The 16305-nt window shown below is 41.4% G+C and overlaps 1 protein-coding gene across 6 annotated transcripts in view; it reads left to right on the plus strand.

The window, feature by feature from the left end:
- Positions 1 to 16305, plus strand: part of FUT10 (fucosyltransferase 10) — a 293328-nt gene that overhangs the window by 151190 nt on the left and 125833 nt on the right. For all 6 annotated transcript variants that reach the window (XR_003794123.1, XR_003794124.1, XR_003794122.1 and 3 more), the window contains one exon: positions 3568 to 3643. The gene's annotated coding sequence lies outside the window, so the exon portion shown is untranslated. The remainder of the gene's footprint in view (positions 1 to 3567; positions 3644 to 16305) is intronic.

Raw genomic sequence — 16305 nt, forward strand, 5'->3', positions numbered from 1 at the left:
TTTCAGTTTATTGCTATTCCTCCCTCCTAGAATGTCTCTTCCTCCAATTGGTGTTATAATAATTTTTTCTGGGGATTCTTTCTTCTTTAACCCATCATCCTTTCCTCACTTTCTGGAAAATTCTAAGTGATCCTCTGATCTTTCTTACTTTGCTTTCATAAAAGGAGAAAGATCAGGGCTGTTTGATGACATTTTAACCATTTTATCTCCATTCACTTACAGAAAAGGAACCATTACTTATTTTCTGTGATCAGAATATAATCAGGTTTTCACCCTTTGGCGATTCAATATTGTTGGGAAATCGTTCTGTTTATGAGTCCTTCACAGAAGAATGCATCCCATTCAGTGCAATTTTTTGAGCAAAGAACCTCACAGGACAATATAGGTTGAGAAAGTACACTCATCACACACTTTGCCATGTACCTTTCACGATTTTCCAGGGTGAAGTAACACATTGTGTCATTTAAGTCTCAAAGGAAATGAACAGAAGGGCCATTTCTCACACAGTCTAGGAAATCAAGATTCTTCTATTATATCCTTGGTGGTAAAATGTTTAAAAATGCTGAAGATTTTTATAATTTTATTTTGTATCCTCTTAATTAACATGAGGCCACTTCTTAGACAGTATTCTAAAAACTCGAATGTGGATAAATATAGGTACAATTAAACAATAATAAAACAAGTACTAATGAACTCAAATATACTTGAATTTTGTAAAAATTCCACAAAAGCCACACTAAGGAGTTTCTAAATGAAAATTTAAAAGATCTACCTACTAAGTTATGGATTTATTCCCCTGCAGTGACTCAAAGGTAATAAGACAGAAAAGCAGGAATAAACGATGCTGGGAAAATATTTAAAATTGTAACCAGCAGATGGAAATGAACCTTTTGGTGGGGAGCATGCTGTAGTGTACACAGAAGTAGAAATATAATGTTGTGCACATGAAGCTTATATAATGTTCTAAACTGATGTTATTTCAGTAAAAAATAAATTTAAAAAATGTGACCTTGAATGCTCACCAAAGGGAAGTGGGCTGCCTTATTAGTTGAGGATTCGGAGACTGTGTCTGTGTGTTTCTCACAAGGCCAGTGTCAATGTTGGCATAAATCTCTTTTTAATGGAGTGATAGGAATCTGGTTCTCAAAGGTTTAAGAGGATTCACTTTTATCATGTGTTCCTATTCTTGGAGGTTAATTAATGTTTAGGCAAAGCGAATCTCATTAATAGAATTGTTCAGCTCTTTGTAAAATGAGGACACTGAAAGCGTGTCCGGTAGAGCGCTTTGGAGTTTGAACAGCCACTGGATTGACTGCAATACCTCAGTTTTGTGGGGGGTTATTACAGAGAGGCGCTTTGCTCCATCTTACCCTCTCGCTCAGGTCCTTTTCTCTCCCTAACATGGTACAAATGGATGATGAAGGCCACAGACAGAGAGTGAGGACACATCTGTCTATAAAGAAAAAATGTTACCTGCCATTCCAGTTCTTCAAGGACCAAGCCAGTAGCCACTGCAGTTGCTCACTGACAGCGCACCCTGAGGGGAATTCGGGATGGACAAAACCAGGAAACAGTCTGTGCTTTGGACATACTGGCCCTTAGATAGTTAAGATGCATATCAAAGGAAAATTTTCCTATGGCCCCAGATTCTTGCATCTTTCCATATATAGAATGGGAAATAGTAATAGCAGTAATCTATTGATGCTTGACTACATGTTTTTCCTAGCAAAACAGTCCATATATCTCCTGGCTCCTTTACGTCTTTGAAGCTGCTCCTCAGAGCTATCAGAGAGACTGTCTTCTGGGCTGTAGTCCTCAGTCAGGCCCCTGAATAAAGTTTAACTCACAATTTTTACATTGTGCCTTTTTCTTTCCGTTGACATGTCACAAGTGGATGGGATGCTAGAGGCACAACAGACGGCCTGCTACATCTGCCCACCCTTTCAAGATGTCAGGGACACGACGTCCGTGAAGGGAATGCTAGGTGCCGGGCTTATTCAGGACGCCCCCGACTGGTGGGTCAAACTTGGTATAAACGGAGGAAGAAGACAGGCATCTTACTCACAGCAAGGGAAAAGTTGGAAGCCTCCCTCCTACTAGCTCTGTGACCCTGCAAGTAATTTGATCTTTAAATTTTCATTTCCTCTTTTATAAAATGCAGATACTAGTAGAATTAACTCCTAGGATTCTAGTGAGGAGTAAAGGAAAGAATTGAATAAGACCCTGAGCAGAGTGTCTGGTGTTCAGTAAAAATTCACAAATGGAAGTAATTACTGTTATTATTATTATGTAAGGTGACCATTCTGTCTTTTTTTGCTTCTTTTGGTGTGAGGCCCTAGGCTTTCACTCATGTAATCCTGTGATGTTGACCTGAAAGTAGGTAGGGGTGGCTCTTTCCTTGGGGACAATATAGTTCATAACAACAGAATTTTACAGACCTCTTAAAACATCACTCACACCTCCCCACACACAAATATATGTGTATGTGTATGTATGCACATCATATATATACTTAATATACGACACATATATACATATTTGTATCATATATACATATATAATATATGATATATAAATATATATGATACATATATATCGTATAATTTAATTTTCTTCCTTCCTTCCTTCCTTCCTTCCTTCCATCCTTCCTTTCTTTCATCTATATTTTCCTTACTAGTAAAATGTCTGAGCTTGGTCTCTTTAACTATAAACTTGGAAAGATGCTGATTTGAAACTGTAGCCACCCCAAAATGCCCATTTGTTATGCAGATTATTTCGAGGAGGGTGGGAACAATTAAGGGCCAAAAGACTCCCGAAGAAACTTTGACCCTCTCCCCAGCTGCCTAAAAGAATTTGCAGCGCTTCCCTGGTGGCGCAGTGGTTGAGAGTCCGCCTGCCGATGCAGTGGACACGGGTTCGTGCCCCGGTCCAGGAGGATCCCACGTGCCGCGGAGCGGCTTGGCCGGTGGGCCATGGCCGCTGAGCCTGCGTGTCCGGAGCCTGTGCTCCTCAACGGGAGGGGCTACAGCGGTGAGAGGCCCGCGTACCGCAAAAAAAAAAAAAAAAAAAAAAAAAGAAGGAGAATTTGTGTAGCGGGCCTGTTGCCAGAATAGAGCTGTCACCAGAGACATCAGCAGAGAGTATGGGCTCCGTGTGGTGGGGGAAATGCCTAAGGATCAGAGTCCATGCTGGGTCCCACTGCAAACATTTACCAAACATTTGCTTTTCCATCTCCATGTGAATTGCCTTCCTCCCCTTCCAAGTCCCAAACCACTACCAGCAACATCCTCTTTTGCCTTTAGCTGAAGACAGTATTTCAGGTGAGGGCTTCAGCCATTTTGGTGAGTTCCTCTGTTTTCCTGGGTCTCTCCCATGGATCCATGTCATTCACCTTTTAATCTGTCTCACGTCAATTTAATCCTTAGACTGACCAGAAGCACCAAGAAGGGTGGAGGAAACCTTCTTCCTCCCCAACTGAACAAGGATGAACCACTGGGCTGGGACTTGAGTTCAGGCACTGGGAGGTCCCTCACAGTCTAATGTGTCACCTCATCTTTATCCTGACAGTTGTCACCTCTCCTGCCCCTGATGAGAGAAGCCGAGACGAAGGGAGCCGTGCAGGTGTTTATTCAGGGTGAAGCAGGTGAGTCATATGACAAAACAAGTGAGGATCTGAGAGGATGCTACTTGGGCTGGAATGGCATTGGGGTAGATGGCTCCAAACTGTGCCCGTGTACCCAAGGGAGGCAGCCAGCCGCCAGGTTCCCTCACTGAGATGGGTTATATGGTAAGGAAGGCGGATTCACCTGAACAGACCAGGTCCCACCTGGTGACGAAACAGTGTCCCAAGGGTGCCGACTGTGCCCGCTGGGGTGTGTAGGTCTAAGAGGCAGAAGAGGCGGCTGGGGAGGCCTAGGTTGGAAATGAATGAAGTTGGCCTGAAGAACACACTCCCAGGGCTGGGAGACTCAGTCATTCAGAATGGCCTGTGCCTTTGTCTGGGCCTCGGGAACAGCCCCCCCAGGATAGGTCTCTTCTTGCTCAGCGATGCGAGCCCCTAGGGGGATTTTCAGCAAGGACACGATTACCATTACCCCCCTCCCTCGCGCCTTACCCAAAGGTCTCTGCCATATTATGTGCTATACACATTATAATCATATTAAGTATTTTACTAGTGAGACTATGCTACCGTACCTATTATAATAACAGTAAATCTGGCTTAACATTTATTATGCCCACAGGGTACCTAATTCCTTGGTAAACCTTTCCTCTTCTGTTATACTTTCTGTTTTGTCCTTCCCTAATTTTTGAAGCAAGGTAGCTGTATCACGGACTCCAGTATTAGTTAGAAATTTAATTTTCTTCAAGCATTTGGAAGACTACAGTTGATGACAGTTAGTGAATGATTTCTTTTCCTGAAAATTAATATCTGCCACGGAATTGAATAATAGATAAGCACTAGATATTCATGATAAGAGCAGTGGAAACCTCATGGTCAGAGGGAGAGCCTAGCTGAATTACTGATCGCTCCTTTCCTGCCCACTGCCTCCCCAAATAAAGAACTTGGCTCCCTGTTTTGTAAAACATCAACTTGACCCCCTAAGCAGTAGATTGGAACAGGAGTGGACCCCTGACCTAGGACCCAGAGAGAAGTTTAGTCCCTCTAGGGACTTACCCATAAGCGGGCTTCCTCATGTAAGAGCAGAGGTGTGCTGGAAAAGCTGGTGAGAAGAGAGAGAATGACATGGACCTAAAAAATCAGAGCATCAGGAGGGAAAATGAGGGAGAAAAGAGTCCAGCCGCCTTCTTAGTGCCTGTTTCTCATCCCTTTCTAAGTCCGGCAGCGTTCAAATCTGCCCTGAGGTTTTGTGATACACCACTGAGTTCAAATAACCAAGTTCGTGCTTAAGCTAGCTTGAATTATTCATTTCATTTTAGTTATTTGCTGCCAAAGCAGCTTTAATGAATTGAGTAAATATTCCAGGGAAAACTGCCATGACCACGAGTGTTTGCTTGGGGGGGAGTGAGGGAGGGGTGTGGTGGGACTAGGTCTCTGCCTCCCCGTTTCAGGCTGTCCCACTTATCACATCTTGTGCTTCAAAGTGTGTTTCCCCTTGAAGAGGCTCTTGAGAAGCACAGCCACTGACTTTGCACTCCCCTAAGGAATTGGGGCCCAGGTATGTGAAACCTAAGAAAAACAACAGCTTTCTTTTCAAAATGTCACTGTTGCCTTGTGTTGTTAGAGCTGGAGCCTTGATTGCACTTTGAGGGCTGACACTTCTTTTGTTCTGGGAAAACACCCTGTAGGTTCTGCAAAGTTAAGGCCCAGATTCTGTGTTGGACTGGAAGCAAGGAGGCGCTGAATTGGTCTCCACAGTTTGGTCAAAAGTTGCCTCTCTCATGGGTGAAATAGCGTCTCTGAGATTCCGGGTGAGGAGAGGCTGGCTGGTCATGACAGCGGAAGGAAAATACTTGCTTTACTTTTTGTTTGTGTTTTTCCCTACCTGGTGGTGGGCCAGAGCCTCTGACACCTACCTGCGTGGGTTTGAATCTCAGCTCTGCTGTTCTTCAGTCAGGGCCCAGCCAGGAGGCAGAACCAGAACAGTTCCTTGACTGACAGAATTTCACAGAAAGAATGATCAGTTAGGCCGAAAGTTGTTAACTAGTGACCTAAAGGGTTTCACGGGGGTAGCAACCAAAAGAAGCAGCTATCACCTCTAGGGCTGAGGCCACAAGGAAAAGAGGTTGGAATAGTTAAAATTTAAATCGTTAAAGGAGGAGCCCCATGGAGATGGAAGTCAGACCTCTGAGGAGGGGCCACTTCTCAGCTGGTCCTGGGGTCTCTGAGTTGGAAGGAGGGGCCCGTGGTTCCCAGATTTCCCAAGAGGAGGCTCTGGTTGCCTAGTGCTGGCATCTTGGGAGGTGGGGGCAAAAAGGGAAGGTGGTTCTGTAAGGGGTGTGTGTGTGTGTTTGTACACGTGTGTGTGTTATAACCCCCTTATGTCTTCACCCAGCTTTCAGCCAAAGGTTATTGTATGGTATGCGACAGCCTGGACTCAGCTCTGTTTTGGAATTCATGGCTGAATCCATGTCCATGCTTGGGGCAACACACGATGGAGATCGCTTGAGAAGGCTTATTCTAAGATAGCTAGAGGTGGACTGCCGAAGAGCACAGCTGAGAGGCAGGTCCACACCCAGGAGTTTGGGACTAGCAGACACAAACTACTGTATATAAAAGAGATAAACAAAAAGGTCCTACTGGATAGCACAGGGAACTATATTTCAATATTTTGTAATGACCTATACTGGAAAAGAATATGAGAAAGAACACATATTGTTGCTGTACACCAGAAACTAGCAAAACATTGGAAATCAACTGTACTTTAATTTAAAAAACCCAGAAAATAACAAATTTAGCAAGGACATGGGGAAAAAATGCTACATCCAAAAGAATTATTCAACCAAATTTACTGATACTGTCCTGGAAACAAAACTAAAATAAGCATAGAATAAATTTTTAAACATGAAAAAACAAAAACCCCATGAAGCAATTTTGCTATCGATATGGGAAAATGCTAACATGATATTGTGCAAGAAAAGAGGCACACAAAATTGCATGTGTAGAGTGATCTCAAAATTACCCACAAGAAAACTTAATGGGCGTGTATTAAAATGTTAATATGATTAATTTTGGATTGCAGCATTATATATATATAATAAGACTATATTATTTTTGTTGTTAGAGTTTAAGTCAAAAGAGAAAGAAAAAAGAGGCTTTGGGCATTCTGGTAGTAGGAAAAATGTGAAACATACTAACATATAACTGCTGTGGTAAGTTTCAGGAAGAAGAGGCAGTTTTCCTCCAATTAAATTCTATGAGAATTTTTTTCATGTGGAAATTTCATAAAGAGAAAATAAATATCATTTCCAGTGCCTGTGTATAGATTTATATTTATATTAGAAGTAAAATAATTCATATTATTAGAACACTCAGAATAATTTACATTATTAGTTTTTTTTGTAATGGCCTTTCATAAAAACCAAGCATATCATTGAGAGTGAACGTCAGTGAAGGTTAATTCTGGGAGGAACCACACTGCAATAAATAGGTATATTTTTGCGTGGCTAACCTGGTCCAAGAATAGATCCTGGAGAAGAATTGACTTAACTGAGGTCACAGAAGATGTTAATGGCAGAGCCAGAATTAGACCTTGTGACTTGATTTTTCAGCCTGACCATGCTACCTATCCCCCTGCCTGGCCCCAAAGAAGAAATGTGTAGCTGACTTCAGTTTCTATGATTAGCGTCCATTATTGACTTGAATCCCTTATCCCAAATGTCCTATCGATGTATACTCACCCACTTTCCCCCTCCTTACATCAAACTACTTTTTAATTTCAAACCCTATCTTTCTTTGGTTGAGTGTGTGTTTGTGTGTATATGTGTTTGTGTGTATATATGTGTGTGTGTGTGTACCTGCATGTTTGTGTATTTGTGTCTCTTAGACTGACAAGACTTGAAGAGATTCAGATAATATTCTATATCCACATTGTAGCCCCAATAGGCCAAACTACCAACACTTGTCCTTCAATGATTAATGGAGAGAAATTATGTTATAACTGATGGGAAATTTACAAGATGCTTTTAATATAATTAAAAGTAATGTCTCTATTGGCTCTTAACTCTTTCCCAAGCCTAGAATTGGCTTCTTTCCAGAACTAACACATTTCATCCAGCAACTGGAGAACACATTTTAAGAAAAAGAAAAAAAAAAACTTTCTATCTTTGAATTCATACTTGATTGACCAGAGTATAGTTTGTGAAATTTAATATTAGGTTATTCTATCATGAAATAATCACTGGTTTGCTCTGAGTAATATTTTCATGAAGTCCGGGAATGTTTTAAAGCAGGAAGAAGCACACAGTTTCATCTAAACCTGTCTCATTTTACAGATGAGGAAACTGAATCTAGGGAGGTTACACTATGTCTAACCCACTAATCCCATGATTTTCCTTTTTTACCCCTTCATTCTTTCATTTGAAAAATAATTTTTGAGCATCTGTTATGTGTCAGATGATGCAGTGCCTCCTAAAGATTTAAAAACCAAAAACCTTGGTTCGTAAGAAACCAGGGGAGGTTTAAGAAATAAGAAACCAGGGTAGGTGTAGCATGTGTTAATGAACATTAGTCTATTATAGCATATGTTGCATTGTTAATGTTATGTTCCTAGAGTCATAAAACATGAGGGAGTAGTGAAATTTGCCTGGGAATTTAGGAAACTTTTCTAGAATGGATGACGTTTCATCTGGGCCTTGAAAGATAAGCAGGAATACACCTGCTTCAGAAACAAGGGAAGAGTATTCAAGGCAGAAGGAAATGAGAGGCATAGGATAGGTTTGTGCTTATTTGGGGGATACCAAGGACTGGCTTAATCTGTAGGGAGTGATTGAGGGTCAGATTGAATAGGTCAGCTCTGACGTCGTTGGGGAAGGCTTTGTAGAGTCAGCTGAGTTCTCTAAGCTTTATTCTGCAGGTAATGGGAATCTGTTGCATAATGTTAGGCAAGGAAATGACACTTTACACTTTCACATGGGTCTACATTTAAGAGGAATAACTGGTAGCACTGTAGAGGATGGACTGGAGGAGAAAGGACAGCTAAAGTCAAGTTCAGATGAAAATGATGAGATAATGAACTTGGCCAATGGGGGGGGGTGTGCCCTACAAAGAAGGAGGAGATATTTGTGAGCTTAGAATTGGCAGGACCTTATAATGATTGTGAAGGATAATAAACAGGGAGCAACCAAGGAGGAAGATGAAGCTTCTGGTTTTGAAGGTTAGAGTCATGGTGATGCTGTATAACTAGGCTACAACATACATGAAAAGGGTAGTAGGGGAAAAGCTTGCAGGCGGTGTTAGAGATATTTAGCTTACCCGTGACGGAACATTTAAAGAGAAGATACACAGGAAGTAATTGAAAATCTGTGTCTTGAGCTCAGAAGAAAAGTCTGGGCTGGTGTTATTGATTTTGGAGTCATTAAAGAAGGTGAGAGTTGAGTAAAGAGAATAAAGAAAGAAAAGTCTAAGAACAGAACTCTGGGGGATGGCTGGAAGAGAGGAGCTAGTGTAAGACATATGTAAGGGATGGCTGGAAGAGAGGAACTAGTATAAGACGTGGTTAGAAGGGATTATTTGTGTGGTAGGAAGACAGTGAAGGGAACAGTGTTGTGGAAATCGTGTTAGTCATGATGCTTTCAGCTGCTATTAACAAACAAACTCAAAATGACTATTATGGTCAAGTAGACTTATCTCCTCAGTTAACGACAATAACATCCCAAAACTCCAGAGGTAAGTAGAACAGAGAGCAGGTGTTTTAGTCACAAATCCAGCTCCATTTCTTTCTGACTGTCTCAGAAATGTCCTCCTCTGGGTGGTGGGTTCATCACTGGACTGCTAGGAAGATGGCTGTGGCAGTTTCAGATTTCCCATCCATGTACAGCCAAGGACTTTCTTCCAGTTCTATCTCAAAAAGGAGGAAACTTCTTTTCCCAATTCCCATCAATCTTGCAGTTACCTCTCATTGGATTGACATACCTATTCTTGAGCCAATCTCTCTGGCCAGTGGAATTCCATATCCTGGTTGCATTATGCTTGGGTTTCTGAACTGATCGCTAGCATAGAATATAGAGATTGGGCTGACCCTCCGTAAGTGGGGGACTCATTGATTCCTTTTTTGTCCCACAAAGTGCAAGCCTGCTGAAACCAAAGAAGGTGAGGTAGAATGGGTATTAGGCAAGTGGATGCCTGTTAAGAAAACCAAGGGAGGAGAGAGTTTCAGAATGAAGGAGTGGTCATTCATATCAAAAATTGCAGATCAAGTAGGATAGGTATGATAAAGAGATCATTAAATCTGTCAATTATGTGGTCGTTGATGACCTTTGGGTCACCTTTCCAAGAAGCACTTGGGAAGCTCTTGCAGAATACTTTTTGAAGGAGTGTGGCAGCAAAGAGGAGAGAGATAGGAAGAGTTAAATCAATTGCAATTCAATGATGCATATAAATTCATTTGCAAATATTATTTTATTGATAAGCTTGCATCAATTCACTCCTTCCTAGGTTGAAAGAAGGAGGAAAATTAATCCTATAATGTGAAAAGAGTGTGACAAGTTTGTGAACAAAACCAAGAGCATATAAACAAAGAGAGAGTGATAAATGTTTGTGGCATGGTGAAAGGTGACCACTAAAAATGTGAGAGATGGGATTTCCGTCAACATTTCATTGGGCTCAGAATCATGCCATGTTTTTGGTATGTTTTGTTTGGTTAGTTTTTTTTTCTGCAATGAGAAACGGATAGGTTTAACTTACAAGGTCAGCCTTAGCAATATTACATGCACTTTGTAATTGCAGCGTAATTACATTAAAAGGCAAAGGCAATTTTCTTCAAGTATGGCCAGCCACTCAGAGGACTGGTATAGGAAAGCAATAGGGCACATTTAGTCAGTGTCAGGCCATAGCGTTTGTAGATTTCCAATACTCAGTCAAAGCATAAAATAAGTTTTCAAACCCTAAGAGCAACAAGAATTTAATGTTATTAATTCTGTGATAATAATAGTAATATTAAATACATCCTTATGTGGCTGATAGGTGCCTTTCAGCTTTTAGGGAAAGTAATTCTAATAATGGTTCCCATTTCATTTCCACTTGTACATATAGCACTTTTCACAATTCATTCACTTTTTCTCCCCAAGTCATAATAATCCTGTGAATTGAGAATAGGTGATATTATCTTTATTTTTAAATGGGAAACAGACTCCTAGAAGAGTTGCTGAGTGACTAGCTGAAAGTTACCAGTTATCTTGCCGCAGCAGTTCCAGAGTGAATGGAGAGATATCAAGACATGCACATCGGGACTCAAGGCAGCGTGATGTTAGGACCATGTTGAAGCTGGGAGAGGTAAATTCTTGGGTAGACTTTCACTCAGAGAGGACTACATGGACTGGGGTGAGGGTTAGTCTTCCAAAGTATTGATAGATAGCTGGACAAATGATTGACCCAGGCTCAGGCTAAGGATGAAAATGTGCAGAAAGTTCATTTCACAGGGTGCCAAATTTGGGAATGATTTAAAAGAGAGTTCTAACATACCCTCTCCTTTCAGCACAAGGATGCCGAGGCCCAGAGAATTATGAGCTGGGTGAGAGGCAAGGTCTTCCCCACTAGCCCACTAACCTAGCTTTCTGCTCTCTTCACTACCCTGAATCCCACCTTGGAGTCCTCAAGAGAAAGAGCATAAACTTGATGGAAAGACAGGTGATGTGGCTCAGAAGCTCATCTCCCAGCAAAATTCAGAGGATGGGGAAGAGTTGTTTCCCTAATGCCAAGGGAACAATTGTTCTGGTCAAGTAACAGCGTAAAGGGTACTAAAGTAAAGTGAAAGAGAGTCAAAGCCGGAAAGAGGATATCTCAATGTGTTATTTGCTACAGACACTCTTGATGAATCACGGAGCTAGGTGTTGGGACGTATCCTATGTTCTCTGCAAAGATACTGAAATGTTTGGAAATCTTCTGCAGTGTTGCTGTAATTTGTTTTGATTTGGGGAGAGGCAGTCAAATTTTTTAAATTTCGGATACTTTCCGGTAATAGATAACTCTCTTTGGGGGTTGGGGGTGGAGCCGGGAATGCCACTTCTGGCTGATTTATTTCCATTAGAGCAAGACACAAATAGCCTTGTTTATTATTAGTCATAGTTATTACACTATTCATAATCTGTTTTCCCACAAGAACAGTATTGCAATGATGAATGACAACATATATATAGAACAAAACAAATTTATTGCAGAATGCATTTCCAGTGACGTGAACAAGAAATTAGGTCTGCAATATGTTTGAGCTGTGCTGGGCAACTCCAGTTTTGCCCCAAAACTCGCCTTTGAAGGAAAAGAATGAGCAGACACATTTCTAACTGATATTAGATTGCAAGCTCCCCTCTCCAGAGACAGGTCCGTGTCTTGTTCATTTATTTAATCACTCAGAACCGTATTCATATCACACAACAAAATAAATGTAGAGTAGAATATGAGGAAATGAAAGTGAATTTTTTATTATGATTTCCCCCCATCACAATGACTAACATATCAATACATTGAGTGCTTACTGTGTGTCAGAATCTCTTCTAAGTGATTCACATGTTTTAACTCAGTAGTCCTCATCATTAATAGGTGAATATTATCACCCCCACTGAATATACAAAGAAAACTCAGCACAAAGAGATTGTGTAATCTGCAAGATTAAATAACACAACTAAATAAATTGATCTAGGATTTAATCCCAGGCATGCTGACTATAGATGCTGCTACCTTAATCACTACACATTCCGGCTTCCTGTGCATGTGTGTGTGTATGTGTGTGAGGGTATATTTTCCTCCAAATTTATAATAACATACTACTATAATTTATGAGCTTCCTTTTTCCTCATTGAATAATGTTGCAAATATTAAACTCTTACTTTTGTATTTTACTCCATTGATGTCTATCTCTTCTTCTGTAAGTACCATGCCATAGCTCCATAAAATATTTTAATATTTGCTTGTACCATCCCTTCTCATTTCTCTTATTTTTCAAAAAAGTTTTGCTATTTCTCCACATTATTCTATCTTTCCTTTTTTGTTTTCAGTGTATCTTCTTGACTCGGGAAAAACTCTTCTTCCTCCAGAGTATGGAGACCTTGGGCCAGGAGCATTTCTTTAAAATGATTCAGGAAGTATGAAGGCCAAGATGGACTCTGAGGCCAATAACCTTTGGATGGGAATAGAGGTGTGGGGTGTTAGGTGTATGTGATGAGCTGGGGTCTTATCACTCCAACCTTGCCCTATTCAGTTATGTGTGTGTGTGTGTGTGTGTGTGTATACGCACACACACACACACACACACACGTATTTTCTGGGTTTCATTAGACATCTTCTCTGGATCCAGGAAGGAGGAAGGATTTTTGAAAGCAATTATTTTAGTTCACAAAATAGTTACTCTGGGTCGAGGGAACCTGATTGTTCTCTAGGCTAATATGTCCTTGAAAAGATGGTAGCAAATATGAAGAGGCCAATGAAATGGTAGAAAAATGAATCCGAGTGTTTCAATTATCTTTCTTTTTTTTTTTAAAATAATTTATTTATTTATTTTTAGCTGCGTTGGGTCTTCGTTGCTGCGCACAGGCTTTCTCTAGTTGCGGCGAGTGGGGGGCTACTCTTTGTTGCAGTGCGTGGGCTTCTCATCACAGTGTCTTCTCTCATTGTGGAGCACAGGTTCTAGGTGTGTGGGCTCAGTGGTTGTGGCTCGCAGGCTCAGTAGTTGTGGCATGTGGGCTTAGTTGCTCCACGGCATGTGGGATCTTCCTGGACCAGGGATAGAACCCGTGTCCCCTGCATTGGCAGGCGGCTTAACCACTGTGTCACCAGGGAAGTCCCTCAATTATCTTTCTTATGGGATAAGGCTTGGTGATACTCAGCAGAGTCTTCTTGCAGTTTGGGGACTGTGGGTGGGAAAGATTGGTTTGGGGGAAGGGAGGTGGGTGTTTCTTCTGTTTTGATGGTAATAACTACAATTTATTGCATGCTTACTATACACTAGCTATATGACAGTCTAAGAGCTCTACATACCTTATGTCTTTGTGTCCACCCAATTCTGTAAAGTAGGTAGTGCCATCTTCTTTTCACAGATGAAGAAGCAGAGAACCAGATTAGCTGGGTGACATAACTCATCAGAGTATTACCACCGGTAATTCAGACCTGGGTTAAAATCTAAAGTCTTTGTGGTTTACGAGGCCCCCACAATCTGGCCTTTGCTTAAATATCAGCCTCGTCTTGTGCCACCTAAATTCAACCACACAGGATTTTTTTCCAGTTCCTTTTTTAAAATAATTAATTAATTAATTTGGTTGCGCCGGGTCTTAGTTGTGGCAGGTGGGCTCCTTAGGTGCGGCTCACAGGCTCCTTAGTTGTGGCATGTGAACTCTTAGTTACGGCATGCATGTGGGATCTAGTTCCCTGACCAGGGATCACACCCGGGCCACCTGCATTGGGAGTGTGGAGTCTTAACCACTCTGCCACCAGGGAAGTCTCTCCAGTTCCTTAAATATGTCTTGTTTGCTGTGGCAGAGGCATTGCTTGCTATGTATTCCCCAAAGCATTTCCTTTTCTTCCCAAGCACACAGAAAACTTCCTTTCTCAGCCTCCCCTGGGATTTCAGTGGGACCATATGACCAACAGGATGGGAGTAGAAGTGATGTGCAACATTCCCAGACCTGGCCCCTAAAGCATTTCACATCTTTGACTCTGTTTTCTGCTCCCATCTGCACAGCTGGATTGTAGAATCTCAAGCTGAGCTCCTGCTTCACTACTTGGACAAGAGCCACCCAGGTCAGCTGCTCAGAGAGCTGTGATATGAGAGAGAAACTTTTATCGGATAACTAGCTGAGATTTTGGAGTGGTTTGTTACAGCATCTAGTATTACTAATGTAACTAAATCACTTGCTCTAGACTAGAGGTTGGCAAACTTGTTTTTGGTACAAGGCCGGGTAGTAAATATTTTACGTTTCCCAGGCCACACTGTCTCTTTTGTAACAACTCGACTCCGGCGTTGCAGTGTGACAATTGCCTTAGATCATACATAAGTGAATAGGCACTGCTGGGTTCCAATAAAACTTTATTTACAAAAACAGGCTGTGGCCCCATTTGGCCTGTGGACAACAGTATACCAACCCCTCTAAAGGACTAGAACAGCATGCTGTCCTCTGTTTCAACTTCTCTTTCTCTATCACTCCCAGACTCTACCTACCCTTTGCCTGGCTACACTGTTACAACTTCAGTTCCTTAGGAGGATGTTTCTACTCCCCCCACCATATGTCTGTTCCCCCCTCCAATTAGGTCAGGACCCATTATCCTATGTTCCCATAGTGGCCACCTCAACTTTCTTTTTCATAATAAGCCTTCCATTTACAATGATTTTCAGTGTCTTTTCTGCCTTACTATGCCAAGAGCTTCACGAGAAAAAGAAGCTATTTCTACTTCATTCCCTGTTTTATCTCTAGAACCCAACCCAGGCCCTGAGCCAAAGTCCATGCTATAAATACTTATTGAGTCAATGGGCAATTCACTGCCTTCAATGATGAACCACTTCCTTCAATATATAGAACTTGTGGAGACTCATCCTTCCTCTCTCTTCCCTCTCCTCTCCCTCCTTGTGCCTCAGTCCTTGGGCTTAATACAGCTAAAAGGAAACTAAACCCACAATTACTGTTTTATAGTCACACTCTTGAATGGAGAAAATACCACAGAGATATTTACCCTCAGGCATATTTCTTTGGTGTAAATACTGACCTTGTCTTCACCTCAGGCAACATTTCTTCTTCAAGACCATAAAGCATGGGATGTCTTCTCATAAAAGTCAATCTCTGTCACAACTCTGAAAGCTTATTCCATCTCGAGCCCCATAAGTGGAAAGAGGCTATTTCTGGAATTCTGTAATCATACCACTCCAACACCTATAAATCTGAAAAGCTTTCCAACGTTCCTCAATATTGTAGATATTAGGTGAGTGGACTGCTGCACATGATCAAATACAGTTTCACCATACATGAAAAGAGAGGATAAGAGAACAGGTATTCATTCTATTTTCAGGATAAAGAATAAATACAAGAAATAATGTCAGCTTAGAACAGCATAAGATCAAAAAAATATGTAACAGAAAGTCAAGTAAGATGAGTTTGTAGTACTGTTAAGTGTTTGGTTTGAGCTGATAAACTGTCAAACAAACAAACAAACAAAAAACTCTGGGAGTTGGAGAACTCAAACACTGTCATGGGCACATTCACAGTGCAACTAAATTTACCAGGGCTACAAGCAGTGCTTGAGCAGTGCTTCTGGGTTGCGCATGGTTTCCCAATGGCATCTGTGAAACTAAGAAGGGAAAGACAAGTTTGCCAATCTAGAAAGAGTCCTAAGGCATTTTACTCAAAAGGTGGCCTCAGCTTCCTCTTTCCTTATCACGTGGTCAGGTGGAGCGTCAATAGGAGCTTGTGCAGGTGAGTCAGGGAAGAGTTGAGATGGGCAGCATCAGCGCCTAAGGAAGGCTTGCAGGGCTCGTAGCCATTTTCATCTTTCAATCTAAGAAGTAGTTTTAGAAATAGCTTAAGTATAATATCTTTTGGGGAATAAAACAAAATTACTAATTTTCATACAGGAAAGCTGCACAGGTCCTAGGTTGGGAGTTTATGAAAGACTATCTGGCCCCAATTCATTTACAGAAATGAATCCCT

The sequence above is a fragment of the Monodon monoceros genome, unplaced genomic scaffold (genome assembly GCF_005190385.1).
Source record: "Monodon monoceros isolate NGI ecotype Baffin Bay Population unplaced genomic scaffold, NGI_Narwhal_1 Super_Scaffold_17, whole genome shotgun sequence".
Classification (NCBI taxonomy): Eukaryota; Metazoa; Chordata; class Mammalia; order Artiodactyla; family Monodontidae; genus Monodon; species Monodon monoceros.